Source organism: Arachis stenosperma, chromosome 3 (genome assembly GCF_014773155.1).
Source record: "Arachis stenosperma cultivar V10309 chromosome 3, arast.V10309.gnm1.PFL2, whole genome shotgun sequence".
Taxonomy (NCBI): domain Eukaryota; kingdom Viridiplantae; phylum Streptophyta; class Magnoliopsida; order Fabales; family Fabaceae; genus Arachis; species Arachis stenosperma.
The window spans coordinates 36056565-36073669 of NC_080379.1; the positions used below are offsets into that span (position 1 = coordinate 36056565).

At 36.3% G+C, this 17105-nt stretch overlaps 1 non-coding gene across 1 annotated transcript; it reads right to left on the reverse strand.

Moving 5' to 3' along the window:
* Window positions 1–6486: 6486 nt before the first annotated feature.
* Window positions 6487–6590, reverse strand: LOC130971368 (small nucleolar RNA R71). The gene has a single exon (XR_009082591.1). It is a non-coding gene; the product is annotated as a small nucleolar RNA R71 (small nucleolar RNA).
* Window positions 6591–17105: the final 10515 nt, after the last annotated feature.

A 17105-nucleotide genomic window follows, 5' to 3' on the forward strand; every position in this document is an offset into this window, starting at 1 on the left:
AGTACTGGGGATAGTAGGGGTTGGTTTATTTGTTGGTAGCTGGTTATGTGTCTTCTTCTTTCTTTTATTTGCTCCACTTTAATGTGTTGAGCCTCCTTTGTTTCAAAAAAAAAAAAAGAACACGTCAGATTTACCTTTAAGTCAAGTAACATTGGATATTTACACAATACTTTTATGTATCGAACTGTATACTAGTATAAAGTTTAGATTATAAAAAAATTAAGAATTGTTATTTTAATATTGAGTTAACTATTAATTTGATATTTAAAAAATTTAAACGATGACAAAAAAATTTCTAAAAAGTATTATCGATAAAATAATCTTTGAATTATTTAAAAATATAACAAAAATAACTAATAAATATTATATTTTTTTAAATGACAAAAAAATATCGTATTTAAAAAATATTTTGTCCATTTAATTTAAATTTTTGTGGTAATATTTAAATAAATATTTAGCAGTATACAAAAAATTCAGAATAAAATTTGATTTTTAAATTGTTGTTTTTATTTTTCAAATGAATATGATAATTCAATATAAAAAATAAAAAAATCACTTAATATAAAATTATTAAATTTTAAAAATAAAAAAATTTTATTTTTATAATAATATTTACAAAAAATTCTATCAAAATTTGATATCTAAAATTATTTTATATATTATATATTTAATATTTAATTTTTTAATGTATTTTTAAATCTTGTAAAAATTTATTTATTATTATCATCTTTTAAAATTATTTGTGTTAGTAATATAAATTTTTAACGGAAAAGCTCAGTATACAAGCGATTAGGGCTTGTAAGTAATACAAGTTAATTAACGCCTAATCCACCAAAACGTGCTGCAACTCCTACGTCACTTACACGCGCTATATAAAGATCCCGCGTTTGTATAACTACCAAATTTAAAAGATTTGTTTCCTTCTTTGTTTTCCTTCTTTCCAAATTTGCTTGTTCTTCTTCTCGCGCGTCTTTCTCTGATTTTTCAATCGTTCTTTTCCCCTCCTTTCTCATTGGTTTGTTCTTCGTCATTGACGTTAGTTTCTCTCTTTGTAACTCCAGCTTTGTTTTCTATTCGATTTTTTGTTTTCTAAAATCAAAGTTTGAACTCGTTTTGAAGATAATGGATGATTCAACTTTAGATTGTCAGCTGAATCAGGGCGAAGTGGATTATGAATTTGAATCTAACGAAGTTCCTGAGGTTTGATTTACATACGATTACTCTGAATTTTGTTGCAGTTATTTGTATAGCATTGTGTAGCTGAATAATTCGTGAACATTGACTGTGAAACTATCGCGTGAACATAAATCTGTGGATTAATTATCTGCAATTTATAGCAGACTCACGGATGTAGATCAGAACTTTTTGGGTGTATTTTTGAGCAAGTTTGGGTGTATTTACAGTTTATAGCTTTTTCTTATTTTAGTTGAGTTGTTGTCGTTCGGGTGTATTATATCAGACATGATTGGGTGTATTTTTTGTTTTCGACATGGTGTATTCTGCAGCCTCTCTCTATTCTTGATGACTAGTTTCTTCCTATTTTAGTTGAGTTGTTGTCATTCGGGTGTATTAGATCAGACATTATTGGGTGTATTTTTTGTTTCTGACATGGTGTATTCTGCAGCCTCTCTCTGTTGTTGATGACCAGTTTGTTTTCAAGGTTGGAATGACTTTTACCACTCTTGAAGATGCTGAAAAATTTTACAGGAACTACGCCAAGGCTGCAGGGTTTTCTACAAGAGTTCGGAGCACAAATAGGAAGGGAAACGAGATTAAGAATCAATTGATTACATGTAGTAGAGAGGAAAAATGGAAATCTAAAATATCTCCGACCGAGAAGACAAATCCGACAGCCGGTTTAAACTGTCCTGCAAGAATTTATATACACAAATTGAAGGATGTTGGTGCTTGGATCATTTCAAAGGTTATGTTGGATCATTCACACCCTTGCTATCCAAGTAAAGCAGAGATGCTCAAACAGCACATGGAACTAAGCATGTCCATTCGTCGTACAATAGAGAATAACGAGAAGGCTGGTATTAGACCAAGTAAAACTTACCAATCATTTGTTGCGGCTGCTGGTGGTCATCGCGAGTTAAATTTTATTGAAAAGGATGTGAGGAATTACATTACGAGAGAAGTGCGTAATGTTTCTGAACAAGAAGATGCAAATGAATTCGGGAAATATTTGTTAAGAATGAAAGAGAAAAATCAGAATTTCTTTTTTGAACTTGAACTCGAGGAGGATCAATCGATTAAGCTGGCTTTTTGGGCCGATGCTAGAAGTAGAGCTGCCTTTGAGTATTTTGGAGATGTTATTTCATTTGACACCACCTATAATACAAATAGGTAATAAACTGTCCCTGTTTATGATGCTAAATTAAAGTTTTTTTATGAATCTGGCTCAGAGGTGTATATTGGGTGTATAGAAAGCATTTGTTGGGGGTGTACGTAATGAATTTCCATTCTGCACTATGGTAATTTGTTTCAGGTATAATTTGGTTTGTGGTTCTTTTGTCGGGGTGAATCACCACGGTCAGTCAACCCTTCTTGGATGCTCTTTGATGAAAAATGAAGAAATTGAATCATTCAAATGGTTATTTCAGTGTTGGCTTCGTTGCATGGGAGGAAATGCTCCGAGAGGGTTCCTCACCGATCAATGCGCATCAATGAAAAGGGCTTTAGAGGCCTGTATGCCAACAACAATTCACCGTTGGTGTATTTGGCACATCATGAAGAAGATTCCAAGCAAATTAAACGGGTACAAGGGACATGCAGAAATTGAACAAGAAATGAGCCAAGTTGTTTGAAACTCTCATAGTAAAGACTCATTTGATAGGAATTGAAATGATTTTCTACTGAATTTTGGTCTTGTGGACAACAAGTGGCTTTCAGGTAATGTTTGTTTAAAATCTGCAGCAAAGGTGTAATTTAAATTTATGTCGGGTGTATTTATAGTCTGTTTTTGGATGTATTCTGCAGATCTCTATGAAGACCGTCAAATATGGGTTCCAATCTATTTGGATCACCATTTCTGGACAGGGATGAGAAGCACGCAAAGGAGCGAGAGCATGTAATCATTTTTTAACAAGTTTATTACCCGGAATAGCTTGCTTATTCAATTTTTCAAACAATACGATAATTGCCTCGAAAGCAGGGAGCAAGCAGAGATAGAATCAGATGCTGCAGATTTTCATACGGTCATACCTTGTGCAACCAAATCCTCCATTGAAGCGCAGTTTCAAGATGTGTACACTCATCAAAAGTTTAGGGAAGTCCAAGCACAATTCAGAGGAAAGGCAAATTGCATAACTAGATTAACGAATTCCGCTCTAGGCTATTCAGTATACGAAGTTGGAGAACAAGTTTCCAGCTCAATATTCAACAAGTTTGTGGTTACTTACGACTCAGTAGCAGCCGAGGTAAAATGCCATTGCTTATTATTCGAGTCAAGAGGGATACTGTGCCGTCACGCACTAAGCGTGCTAAGCTTTGAACAAGTAAGCCAAGTGTCACCTAGATATATACTGGAACGATGGAGCAAGAAGGTAAAGAGGTGACACACACACATCAAGAGCAGCCACGACGAGCTACTGTTGGAGCCAAGAAGTAAGAGGTTTGACGAATTGGTTTTTCATTCGCAAAATGTTTGCGAATTTGCATCAAAATCAGAGGAGCTAACTGCAATTCTGCACTGTGCGTATGATGCCATCATGGTTGAGATGGAAGAATTGAAAGCCAAAAGGAAGGGGACATCTTCTTTATCTCACGAAGACGCCAACTTGGAATCCGTTAACGAGCTTCATGGCCCTCCAAGGATTCGAACAAGAGGACGTCCAAAAAATAGGCTAGGTTCAAAGTTGGACAAACAGATTAAAAATGCCTCAAAGAAGAAGAAAACGAAAGCTTTAAACGAGGTAAAAGTGATGTTTTGTAAATATGTGGTAATTGAGTTTAATTTTTTCGTTAATAGTTTAGCTAATATGTGAGTTTGTTATATTCAGTTAAACCTCTTTGATGCTGGATCCGTGGTGCATTCAGATTCTAGCCAATATCAAGGACGTGTTATGAATTATCAGTTCAGGGTACCAGTAGCAGCGAATAACTCTTTGGGTGTATAGTTATAGAATATGGGTGTAAAAGAACTGTTCTTTTTGGTGTATTTGTGAATTTTCTTGTGTTTGACATTTTACATACATATATATATACACTTCACAATCTGCTGTTTATGTTAAAAAATTACTGATTTGGGTGTATAGTAGTTTCGTTGCTTTAGGGTTTAGGGTTTAGGGTTTATGGTTTAGGGTTTATGGTTTAGGATTTAGGGTTTATGGTTTTAGGGTTTAGGGTTTATGGTTTAGGGTTTTAGGGTTTAGGGTTTATAGTTTTAGGGTTTATGGTTGATTCCATACAATAACAAAGAGACCAACTTTGATGATCACAATTTCGCCCACCAAGTTTTTGGCGCCGTTGCCGGGGATTGTTGAGTTTGGACAACTGACGGTTCATCTTGTTGCTCAGATTAGGTAATTTTCTTTTCAAAATTTTTCAAAAATCTTTTTCAAAATTTTTCTTTTCTTTTTCGTTTTTCCAAACTTTATTTTCGAAAAAATTAATAAAAATCCAAAAAAATTAAAAAAACCATAAAAATCAAAAATATTTTGTGTTTCTTGTTTGAATCTTGAGTCAATTTTTAAGTTTGGTGTCAATTGCATGCTTAAAAAATTTTTTTCTTGCATTTTTCGAAAATTCATGCATTCATGGTGTTCTTCATGATCTTCAAGTTGTTCTTGACAAGTCTTCTTGTTTGATCTTGATGTTTTCTTGTTTGGTGTATTTTCTTGTTTTTTATATGCATTTTTCGTTTGTGAGAGTCCATGCATTAAAGATTTCTAAGTTTGGTGTCTTGCATGTTTTCTTTGCATCAAAAATTTTTCAAAATTATGTTCTTGATGTTCACCATGATCTTCAAAGTGTTCTTGGTGTTCATCTTGACATTCATAGTGTTCTTGCATGCATCTTGTGTTTTGATCCAAAACTTTCATGTTTTGGGTCATGTTTATGTTTTTCTCTCTCATAATTAAAAATTCAAAAATAAAAAATATATCTTTTCCTTATTTCTCTCCAAATTTTCGAAAATTTGAGTTGACTTAGTCAAAAATCTTTAAAATTAGTTGTTTCTTACAAGTCAAGTCAAAATTTCAATTTTAAAAATCTTATCTTTTTAAATTCTTTTTTTTTCAAATTATTTTCAAAATCTTTTTCTTATCTTTATATCAAATTTTCGAAAACTCACTAACAATTAATGTGATTGATTCAAAAATTTGAAGTTTGTTACTTTCCTGTTAAGAAAGATTCAAACTTTAAGTTCTAGAATCTTATCTTGTAGTTTCTTGTTAGTGAAGTAAGTAATTTTAAATTTTTAAATTAAATCTTTTTATCTTTTATCATATCTTTTTCAAAAATTTTATCTTTTTCAAAATTTGATTTCAAAATATCTTATCTAACTTCTTATCTTCTAATCTTTTCAAATTTGATTTTAATATATTTTTCAACTAACTATTTGACTTTTTGTTTGTTTCTTATCTTTTTCAAAAATACCTAACTACTTTTCTCTCTCTAATTTTCGAAAATACCTCTCTCTTTTTCAAAAATTCTTTTTAATTGTTTTAAATTTTAATTTTTAATTATATCTTATCTTTAATTTTCGAAAATAACTAACTCCTTTTCAAAAATATTTTCGAAAATCCCTCTCTCATCTTTTTCTATTTATTTACTTACTAACACTTCTCTACATCTCTTATCACCTCCCCTATCCTTACTCTTTATACAGACTATTCATCCCTCTCCTTCTATTATCCCCTTTCTTCTTCTACTAATAATAAGGATCCTCTTTGCTGTGACATAGAGGATTCCTCTTTCTTTTTTTCTTTTTCTCTTCTCTGTCATATGAGCAGGAATAAGGAAAAAGGCACTCTTGTTGAAGCTGATCCAGAACCTGAAAGGACTCTGAAGAGGAAACTAAGAGAAGCAAAATTACAACAATCCAGAAACAACCTTTCAGAAAATTTCGAACAAGAGAAGGAGATGGCAGCCGAACCCAACAACAATAATGCAAGGAGAATGCTTGGTGACTTCACAAAACTAACATCCAAATTTGATGGAAGAAGCATCTCCATTCCTGCCATTGGAGCCAACAATTTTGAGTTTAAACCTCAACTAGTTGCTTTAATGCAACAGAACTACAAGTTTTATGGACTTCCATCTGAAGATCTTTACCAGTTTTTAACTGAGTTCTTGCAGATTTGTGAGATTGTTAAGACAAATGGAGTAGATCCTGAAATCTACAGGCTCATGCTTTTCCCTTTTGCTGTAAGAGACAGAGCTAGAATATGGTTGGACTCACAACCTAAAGATAGCCTGGACTCCTGGGATAAGCTGGTCACGGCTTTCTTGGATAAATTCTTTCCTCCTCAAAATTTGAGCAAGCTTAGAGTGGATGTTCAGACCTTCAAACAAAAAGATGGTGAATCCCTCTATGAAGCTTGGGAAAGATACAAGCAGTTGACCAAAAGGTGTCCATCTGACATGTTTTCAGAATGGACCATATTAGATATATTCTATTATGGTCTATCTGAGTTTTTGAAAATGTCATTGGACCATTCTGCAGGTGGATCCATTCACCTAAAGAAAACACCTGCAGAAGCTCAAGAACTCATTGACATGGTTGCAAATAACCAATTCATGTACACTTCTGAGAGGAATTCCGTGAATAATGGGATGCTTCATAGGAAGGGAGTTCTTGAAATTGATGCTCTGAATGCCATATTGGCTCAGAACAAAGTGTTGACTCAGCAAGTCAACATGATCTCTCAAAGTCTGAATGGATGGCAAAATGCATCCAACAGTACTAAAGAGGCAGCTTCTAAAGAAGCTTATGATCCTGAGAACCCTGCAATAGCAGAGGTAAATTACATGGGTGAACCTTATGGAAACACCTATAACTCATCATGGAGAAATCACCCAAATTTCTCATGGAAGGATCAACAAAAGCCTCAACAAGGCTTTAATAATGGTGGAAGAAATAGGCTCAGTAATAACAGACAGAGAATTCTGAACAAAGCTCCTCTAATTTAGCAAATTTAGTCTCTGATCTGTCAAAAGCCACTTTCGATTTCATGAGTGAAACAAGATCCTCCATCAGAAATCTGGAGGCACAAGTGGGCCAACTGAGTAAGAAAGTCATTGAAACTCCTCCCAGTATTCTCCCAAGCAATACAAAAGAGAATCCAAAAGGAGAGTGCAAGGCCATTGATGTAATCAATATGGCCGAATGCACAAGGGAGGAGGAGGACGAAAATACTAGTGAGGAAGACCTCCTGGGACGTCTCTCAAACAAGAGGGAGTTTTCTATTAAGGATCCAAAGGAATCTGAGGCTCATATAGAGATCATAGAGATTCCATTAAATTTCCTTCTGCCATTCATGAGTTCTGAAGACTATTCTTCCTCTGAAGAGGATGAAGATGTGACTGGAGAGCATGTTGCTCAATATTTAGGAGCTATCATGAAGCTGAATGCCAAGTTGTTTGGTAATGAGACTTTGGAAAGTGAACCTTCCTTGCTCATTAGTGAACTAGATACCGGGATTCAGCAAATTTTACCTCAAAAGAGACAAGATCCTGGCAAGTTCTTAATACCTTGTACCATAGGCACCATGACCTTTGAAAAAGCTCTATGTGATCTGGGGTCAGGGATAAATCTTATGCCACTCTCTGTAATGGAGAAGCTGGGGATCATTGAGGTACAACCTACCTTGTTCTCATTACAATTGGCAGACAAGTCATTGAGACAAGCTTATGGATTAGTAGAGGACGTGTTAGTAAAGGTTGAAGGCTTTTACATCCCTGCTGATTTCATAATCTTAGACACTAGGAAGGAAGAGGATGAGTGCATCATCCTTGGAGGACCTTTCCTAGCCACAGTAGGAGCTATGATAGATGTCAACAGAGGTGAATTAGTCGTTCAATTGAATGGGGACTACCTTGTGTTTAAGGCACATGGCCATCCCTCTGTGACAAAAGAGAGTAAGCATCAAGAGCTTCTCTCAGTACAGAGTCAAGAAGAGCCCCCACAGTCAAACTCTAAGTTTGGTGTTGGGAGGCCACAACCAAACTCTAAGTTTGGTGTTAAGACCCCATATCCAAACTCTAAGTTTGGTGTTGGGACTATACAACATTGACCTGATCACCTTTGTGGCTCCATGAGAGCCCACTGTCAAGCTAATGACATTAAAAGAGCGCTTGTTGGGAGGCAACCCAATTTTTTATTTATCTAATTTTTATTTTATTTTATTGTTATTTTGTGTTTTATTAGGTACATGATCATGTGGAGTCACGAAAAAAATATAAAAATTAAAAATAGAATGAAAAATAGCAGAAGAAAAATCACACCCTAGAGGGAGGACATACTGGTGTTCAACGCCAGTAAGGAGCATCTGGCTGGCGTTCAACGCCAGAACAGAGCATGAATCTGGCGCTGAACGCCAGAAACAAGCAACATTCTGGCGTTTGAACGCCAAGAATGTGCCTTGAGGAAAGCTGGCGCTGAACGCCAGTAACAAGCATGGAACTGGCGTTCAACGCCAGAAACATGCTACACATGGGTGTTGAACGCCCAGAGTGTGCATCATCTCTGCGTTTAAACGCCAGAATGGTGTGCAAAGGCATTCTACATGCCTAATTGGTGCAGGGATGTAAATCCTTGACACCTCAGGATCTGTGGACCCTACAGAATCATCTCAGGATCTGTGGACCCCACAGGATCCCACCTAACATATTCCCACCTTACCTCCTAATCCTATAACACTCTTCCCCAAAACACACTTCCCAACAACTTCAATCTCTCTTCCCAATTACCCCCTTCACCACTCACATCCATCCACTCTTCCCCATAAACCCCACCTACCTTCAAAATTCAAAAACACTTTCCCACCCAAACCCACCCTAAATGATCGAAACTACACCCTCTCCCCTCCCTATATATACCCTTCCATTCTACTTCATTTCCACACAACAAAACCCCCTCTTCTATACCTTGGCCGAATCCATCTCCCCTCACTCTCCTCCATATTTTCTTCTTCTTCTTTTTTTCTTTCTTCTCTTGCTCGAGGGCGAGCAATATTTTAAGTTTGGTGTGGTCAAAGCATAATCTTTTTTGTTTTCCATTACCATCAATGGCACCTAAGGCTGGAGAATCCTCTAGAAAAGGAAAAGGGAAGACAAAAGCTTCCACCTCCGAGTCATGGGAGATGGAAAGATTCATCTCTAAAAGCCATCAAGACCACTTCTATGATGTTGTGGCAAAGAAGAAGGTGATCCCGGAGGTCCCATTCAAGCTCAAGAAAAATGAGTATCCGGAGATCTGACATGAGATCCGAAGAAGAGGTTGGGAAGTCATAACCAACCCCATGTAACAAGTCAGAATCTTAATGGTTCAAGAATTCTATGCCAATGCATGGATCACTAAGAACCATGATCAAAGTATGAACCCGAGTCCAAAGAATTATCTCACAATGGTTCGGGGGAAATACTTAGATTTTAGTCCGAAAAATGTGAGGTTGACGTTCCACTTGCCCATGATGCAAGGAGATGAATGCCCCTACACTAGAAGGGTCAACTTTAATCAAAGGTTGGACCAAGTCCTCATGGACATATGTGTGGAAGGAGCTCAATGAAAAAGAGACTCCAAAGGCAAGCCAGTTCAACTGAGAAGACTGGACCTCAAGCCTATGGCTAGAGGATGGTTGGAGTTCATTCAACGCTCCATCATTCCCACTAGCAACCGATCTGAAGTTACTGTGAATCGGGTTATCATGATTCATAGCATCATGATTGGAGAGGAAGTAGAAGTTCATGAAGTCATCTCCAATGAAATCTACAAAATAGCCGAAAAGCCCTCCACCATGGCAAGGCTAGCTTTTCCTCACCTTATTTGCCATCTATGTTACTCAGATAGAGTTATCATAGAAGGAGACATCCTCATTGAAGAGGATAAGCCCATCACCAAGAAGAGGATGGAGCAAGCAAGAGAGACCCTCCACGGATCTCAAGAGATGCATGAGGAAGCTCATCATCAAGAAATCCCTGAGATGCCTCAAGGGATGCACTTTCCTCCCAACAACTATTGGGAACAACTCAACACTTTCTTAGAAGATTTGAGCTACAATGTGGAACAATTAAGGGTGAAACATCATGAGCACTCCATCATTCTTCATGAAATAAGAGAAGATCAAAGAGCAATGAGGGAGGAGCAACAAAGGCAAGGAAGGGACATAGAAGAGCTTAAGGACATTGTTGGTCCTTCAAGAAGAAGACGCCACTAAGGTGGATTCATTCCTTGTTCTTATTTCTTTCTGCTTTTCGATTTTTATGTTGTGTTCATTTATGTTTTGTGTCTCTACTTCATGATCATTAGTGTTTAGTAACTATGTCTTAAAGTTATAAATAATTCCATTAATCCTTCACCTCTCTTAAATGAAAAATGTTTTTAATTCAAAAGAACAAGAAGTACATGAATTTCGAATTTATCCTTGAATTTAGTTCAATTATATTGATGTGGTGACAATACTTTTTGTTTTTTGAATGAATGCTTGAACAGTGCATATTTTTTATCTTGTTGTTTATGAATGTTAAAACTGTTGGCTCTTGAAAGAATGATGAACAAAGAGAAATGTTATTGATAATCTGAAAAATTATGAAATTGATTCTTGAAGCAAGAAAAAGCAGTGAAAAAGCAAAAGCTTGCGAAAAAAAATATAGAAAGAAAAAGAAAAAGCAAGCAGAAAAAGCCAATAGCCCTTAAAACCAAAAGGCAAGGGTAAAAAGGATCCAAGGCTTTGAGCATCAGTGGATAGGAGGGCCCAAGGAAATAAAATCCAGGCCTAAGCGGCTAAATCAAGCTATCCCTAACCATATGCTTGTGAAATGTAGATCCAAGTGAAAAGCTTGAGACTGAGTGGTTAAAGTCGTGATCCAAAGCAAAAAGAGTGTGCTTAAGAGCTCTGGACACCTCTAACTGGGGACTCTAGCAAAGCTGAGTCACAATCTGAAAAGGTTCACCCAGTCATGTGTCTGTGGCATTTATGTATCCGGTGGTAATATTGGAAAACAAAGTGCTTAGGGCCACGGCCAAGACTCATAAGTAGCTGTGTTCAAGAATCAACATACTTAACTAGGAAAGTCAATAACACTATCCGAAATTCTAAGTTCCTAGAGAAGCCAATCATTCTGAACTTCAAAGGAAAAAGTGAGATGCCAAAACTGTTCAGAAGCAAAAAGCTACAAGTCCCGCTCATCTAATTGAAATTAATATTCATTGATATTTTGGAATTTATAGTATATTCTCTTCTTTTATCTTATTTGATTTTCAGTTGCTTGGGGACAAGCAACAATTTAAGTTTGGTGTTGTAAACCTTGGTGGACGAAATTGTGATCATCAAAGTTGGTCTCTTTGTTATTGTACGGAATCATTATTGTGGCTCTATGCTATGTGTGGACACAACTCCGTTCAACTTAACCAGCAAGTGTACTGGGTCATCCAAGTAATACCTTACGTGAGTAAGGGTCGATCCCACAGAGATTGTTGGTATGAAGCAAGCTATGGTCGTCTTGTAAATCTCAGTCAGGTGGATTATAATTGATTATGGATTTTCGAATAATAATAATTAATAAATAGGAAATAAAGATAAATAACATAGGATAGAAATACTTATGTAAATTAATGGTGGGAATTTCAGATAAGCGTATGGAGATACTGTGCCCTTTCTTTTTCTACTTTTCTACTTCTTCCTTCAATCCTTCTTACTCCTTTCCATGGCAAGCTGTATGTAGGGCATCACCGTTGTCAATGGCTACATCCCATCCTCTCAGTGAAAAAGGTCCAAATGCTCTGTCACAGCACGGCTAATCATCTGTCGGTTCTCAATCAGGTTGGAATAGAATCCCTTGATTCTTTTGCGTCTGTCACTAATGCCCAGCCTTCAGAAGTTTGAAGCTCGTCACAATCATTCAATCCCGGAATCCTACTCGAAATACCAGAGACAAGGTTAGACTTTCCGGATTCCCATGAATGCCGCCATCAATTCTAGCTTATACCACGAAGATTCTGATTAAGGAATCCAAGAGATATGTGCTCGGCCTAAGGTAGAACGGAAGTGGTTGTCAATCACGCGCGTTCATAGGTGAGAATGATGATGAGTGTCACGGATCATCACATTCATCAAGTTGTAGTGCAACGAATATCTTAGAATAGGAATAAAGAGAATTGAATAGAAAATAGTAGTAATTGCATTAAAACTTGAGGTACATCAGAGCTCCACACCCTTAACCTATGGTGTGTAGAAACTCCACCGTTGAAAATACATAAGTGAAAGGTTCAGGCATGGCCGAATGGCCTGCCCCCATGGTCTAAGGACTAGGCGTCCAGAGATGTCTAATACACTAGTAAAAAGTCCTATTTATAATAAACTAGCTACTAGGGTTTACATGAGTAAGTAATTGATGCATAAATCCACTTCTGGGGCCCACTTGGTGTATGTTTGGAATGAGCTTGATCTATCCACGAGCTAAGGCTTCTCTTGGAGTTGAACACCAAGTTGTAACGTGTTTTGGGCGTTCAACTCCGGGTCGTGACGTGTTTCTGGCGTTTGACTCCAGACAGCAACATGGAACTGGTGTTGAGCGCCAGTTTACGTCATCAATTCCCGAATAAAATATGAACTATTATATATGTCTACTTTCCAACGCCGTTGAGAGCGCGCCATTTGGAGTTCTGTAGCTCCAGAAAATCCATTTCGAGTGCAGGGAGGTCAGATTCCAACAGCATCAGCAGTCCTTTGTCAGCCTCCTTTCAGAGTTTTGCTCAAGTCCCTCAATTTCAGCCAGAAATTACCTGAAATCACAAAAAAACACACAAACTCATAGTAAAGTCCAGAAATGTGAATTTAACATAAAAACTAATGAAAACATCCCTAAAAGTAGCTTGAACTTACTAAAAACTACCTAGAAACAATGCCAAAAAGCGTATAAATTATCCGCTCATCAATGGTTTTTAGGGTTTTAGGGTTTTGGTTTTTAGGGTTTAGGGTTTTAGGGTTTAGGGTTTTATGGTTTTTAGGGTTTTGGGTTCAGGGTTTAGGGGGATAGAAGTTTGGGTGTATATTAAGCAATCTTGGGTGTATATTAAACTTTCGTTGGGTGTAATATTTTATAATTTGTTTATATCTGGTTTGATGTTTTCCTTCATATTTTACCACCTATAATACAGAGCTTTTGAATACAGCACAGACAGTTTAACAGCACAGACAGTTTAACTACGCAAAAAAATTTCATTGAAAAGAAATTGTTTATAATTGGCAAATTTTTACACAATGTGTTCAATTTACAAACTAGCTAGCAGTTACATTACTCAATTTCTATATCATTAGAATCTATCTGACAAAATGGACTCAATAATACTGAGGATGGCCTGGACAGTCTTATTGCATTACTCCCTCTAATTGCTTTAGCTCTGTCTTTATTCATTTCACTGAATAGTATCCGGGAAGCATATTCTACTCTATAGTGGTCCACCTCATCTTACAATTAAAAAGTATATTTTGTTTAAATAACAATATTAATTCAGTAAAGTAATACAGAGTTATATAGTTTTAAAGACAGTTATCTGTGTCCAATTATCCCACTCATACTTCGCCCTTTTAATGTTTTCGGGCTCAATTAACTCAAGCCACTTCATAACATAAATAGCACAGTCATAGCTGAAAACGAAGAAAATAAATTACAAATATCATTTAGGAAAGTTTAATGTTCAGAGTCACAAATTTATACCTTGTCTTTTGGCCTGAGATGTTAACGTATGGTGCTCTAATTTCCTTCTCCTTCTCCTTTCTCTTCAGAGGTTCCCCGCCAGCATATACTCTCATTCTTGAAATAACATATCCCTTAAAAAACAAAACAAATCAGTAATACACCCAAAGGAGAACATTACACCCAAAGCAAAACATACATACACCTTATATTGAATTGAAATACACCTAACTATTAAAATAAAGAACACAGAGCCAACTTATAATGAATTTATTAAGCTCCTTTCTGTCATCGGTTGGGCATTTCGTGTGTATCGGGTCGAGTATATAAAATCTTTGCTTTCTTGTATCAATCAGCCATAACCACCAATGGTTTGAGCGGCAAACAGGTGCATAAATCTAAAGCATGGCGATATTTCAACAGTGTTTTATTTTATTTGGCATATAAGTAAAGAATGGTACTAACAAATTTTACAAATGAAAACTTACATATCGATGTGATGTTAATTTTTTTGCATCTATGAAGGGAATAAACATTGGGTAGTCTTCCACCCTGAATTCTTTATTGGTTTTAGGTGATATGAATTCCCCCTTTGGATGCTTCGCAATGGCCATGTTCTGCAACAATTGTGAAACAATAAATGAAATATTGAAAATACACCCAACTGAATACTTTAAATAAACCCAAATGAATAAACAACTTACACCCAAATGAATACACAACTTACACCCAATTGAACGTAAAAATACACCCAAATGAGTACAAAATAGACCCAGTTGATCAAACAAAATACACCCTAAGGAATACAAAAAATACACCCAAAATTCGTAGAAGTAAAACTTACCACAATTTCAGGGGGAGACAGTATACTTCTTCTTGAAATCTTTTATCATTTTTCTGGTTGAGGATGAGGCACATGGCAGATACAATCTAGAAAAATATGCCGAAATCAATTTACATTAAAAACATTGCAGTTAACTTTGGTGTAAAAACATTAATGTTATTCTAATATTACCTCAGCTTCTATATGACTTTCTGCTTTGAGTGATGCAAGGTGCATTCTTGTCAAAATGTATTTATCTTGGGCAATCAGAGTGCACACATTGTCAAACTTATTAGTTCTGCCATCTGCGTATTTCTTCAATCGTGTCCCCCAGATGTAGCACTTCTCTTTCATCTCAGCCGTATTCTGATTTATTCTCACAGGAGTTTCAAACTTCTGAGAACTTTCTCCGCCACACTCCTTTTGAATTTGTGGACTTTTACTTTCTGCTTTCACCCCACTGTTTGCTATTTTTTCCACCAAATCCCCTAATTGTTCTAGCAGCTTTGGGGTTTCTGGAGTTTTTTGCATCCCTCCTTCTTGCGTTGATGCCCCCTCCTGCGTTGTTGCTTCTTCTTGGCTTGAATCAGTCAAGCCAAGGCTGAATGATAGCAACGGATCTGCTTTAGGAATATACGATGCTGTCCGTGCCATCATCATCAACGCCTCAGCATCTTCTGGGGCTGGATTACTGCGTGATCATGTATAACGTATTATAAGAATAAGAATATACGGACGATAACCAAACATTGATTTTACTTTGATGAACTTACATTTTAGATGGAGCTGGGGGAACCGTAGGTGTGGTCTCTTCAAGTTGTTGGGGGGGTTCAGGAGTGCTGCACGGTACATAAATTTAATCATGATATAAAAAAACTAGTCCTGGATCAATCGTCAAAATATACACCCCAACACGAGCAATATACACCCAAACTGTAACCAAATATACACCCAACACTATATCTTACCTTCTTGTAGTTCCTTCAATTTGTAGCAGAGGGGTTGGTTCATTTTCTGTCTCAGGTGTAGTGGTTGTTTGGGACAGTGGTAGACACACTTGAATCAGAACTCTAAACAAGAAGAAAACAAAAGGTTAACAATGCCTTTGAAAATAAAAATATTATAAGGTTAAAATTTTTTTGAAAAACTCACATCGCAAGCACTTCGGACGATATCTCTTCTCTCATAACCATCACATTCTCTTCAGCCGGCTCACTGGCTGACTCTTCAAACAGACTCAACCTAAAATACACTCTAAGAAAGTCAAAAATACACCCATAGATATGAGACAGATACACCCATAGATATGAGTCAGATACACCTATAGATATCAGTCAGATACACCCATAGATATCAGTAAGATACACCGATACATATTATTCAGATACACCCATACATATAATTCAGATACACCCATAGATATGAGTCAGATACACCCATAGATATCAGTCAGATATTACTCAAACATGCATTAATATACAAGGTCAAGCAATATAGACCCATGGATAAGCAAATATTAGAACAGTGGCAAGTGATCACTATATTACAGTATATCATTTCAGAAATATACACCAAACAAAATACTCCATATACACCCACCAAATCAAGCAATATACTTCCAAAAATCAATTACTAGAAGAACTAGAACAACAAGAACAGTAACACCTAGAACAACTAAGAAGAACAGTATAACTTAGAACCAAGAATAACTCTAAAACCTAGAACAAGTAGAACATTAAAAACTGTAAAACCTAGAAGAACGTAGAAGAACAGTAAAACCTAGAAGAATGTAGAAGAACAGTAAAACCTAGTTCTTCATTTTCAAAATCTGGAATATGAGTAAAATAGTAACGTAACGTACCTTGAGTATTATAACTTTGTTTTTTCTGGAGATTCTTGATCGAGAGTTCTATGTTGTGTTGATGGAGAGTTTGAATCTTCGCGACGATTGCTATCTCTGCCGTTTGCAATGTTGCTCGAAAATGAAACGGTTGTGTTTTCTTCGAATGGCTTGGAGAAGTGGAAGAGTGCGCCATTAAGGAGCGGTTTTCGCGAAGCGCGAGTGTGTGAGTGGAGCGCGTGAATGTTACACTCCATTCAAAGAAATTTAGTGCGCGTGTGCAAAGAGTGTGGGCTAGGAGCTTGTATGAGTTGTAGGACTTTTTTGCTTGTATGTGTAGCAAGTCCGAATTTTTAAATACTATTTGACACTTTATTCTTTTATATTTTTAAATATGACATTAGTTGCTTTTAATTTCGGAGATTATTGTCAACATAACAAATCAAATGACAATTATATGTAATATCATCAATATAATCATCAAAATGGCCAAAATGCAAAAAGAAGGGGGGAAGTTCATCATGATCTAAACTTAAATGTAATATATCCCATTTCTATTTTTCTTTTCTTTTTTTTCTG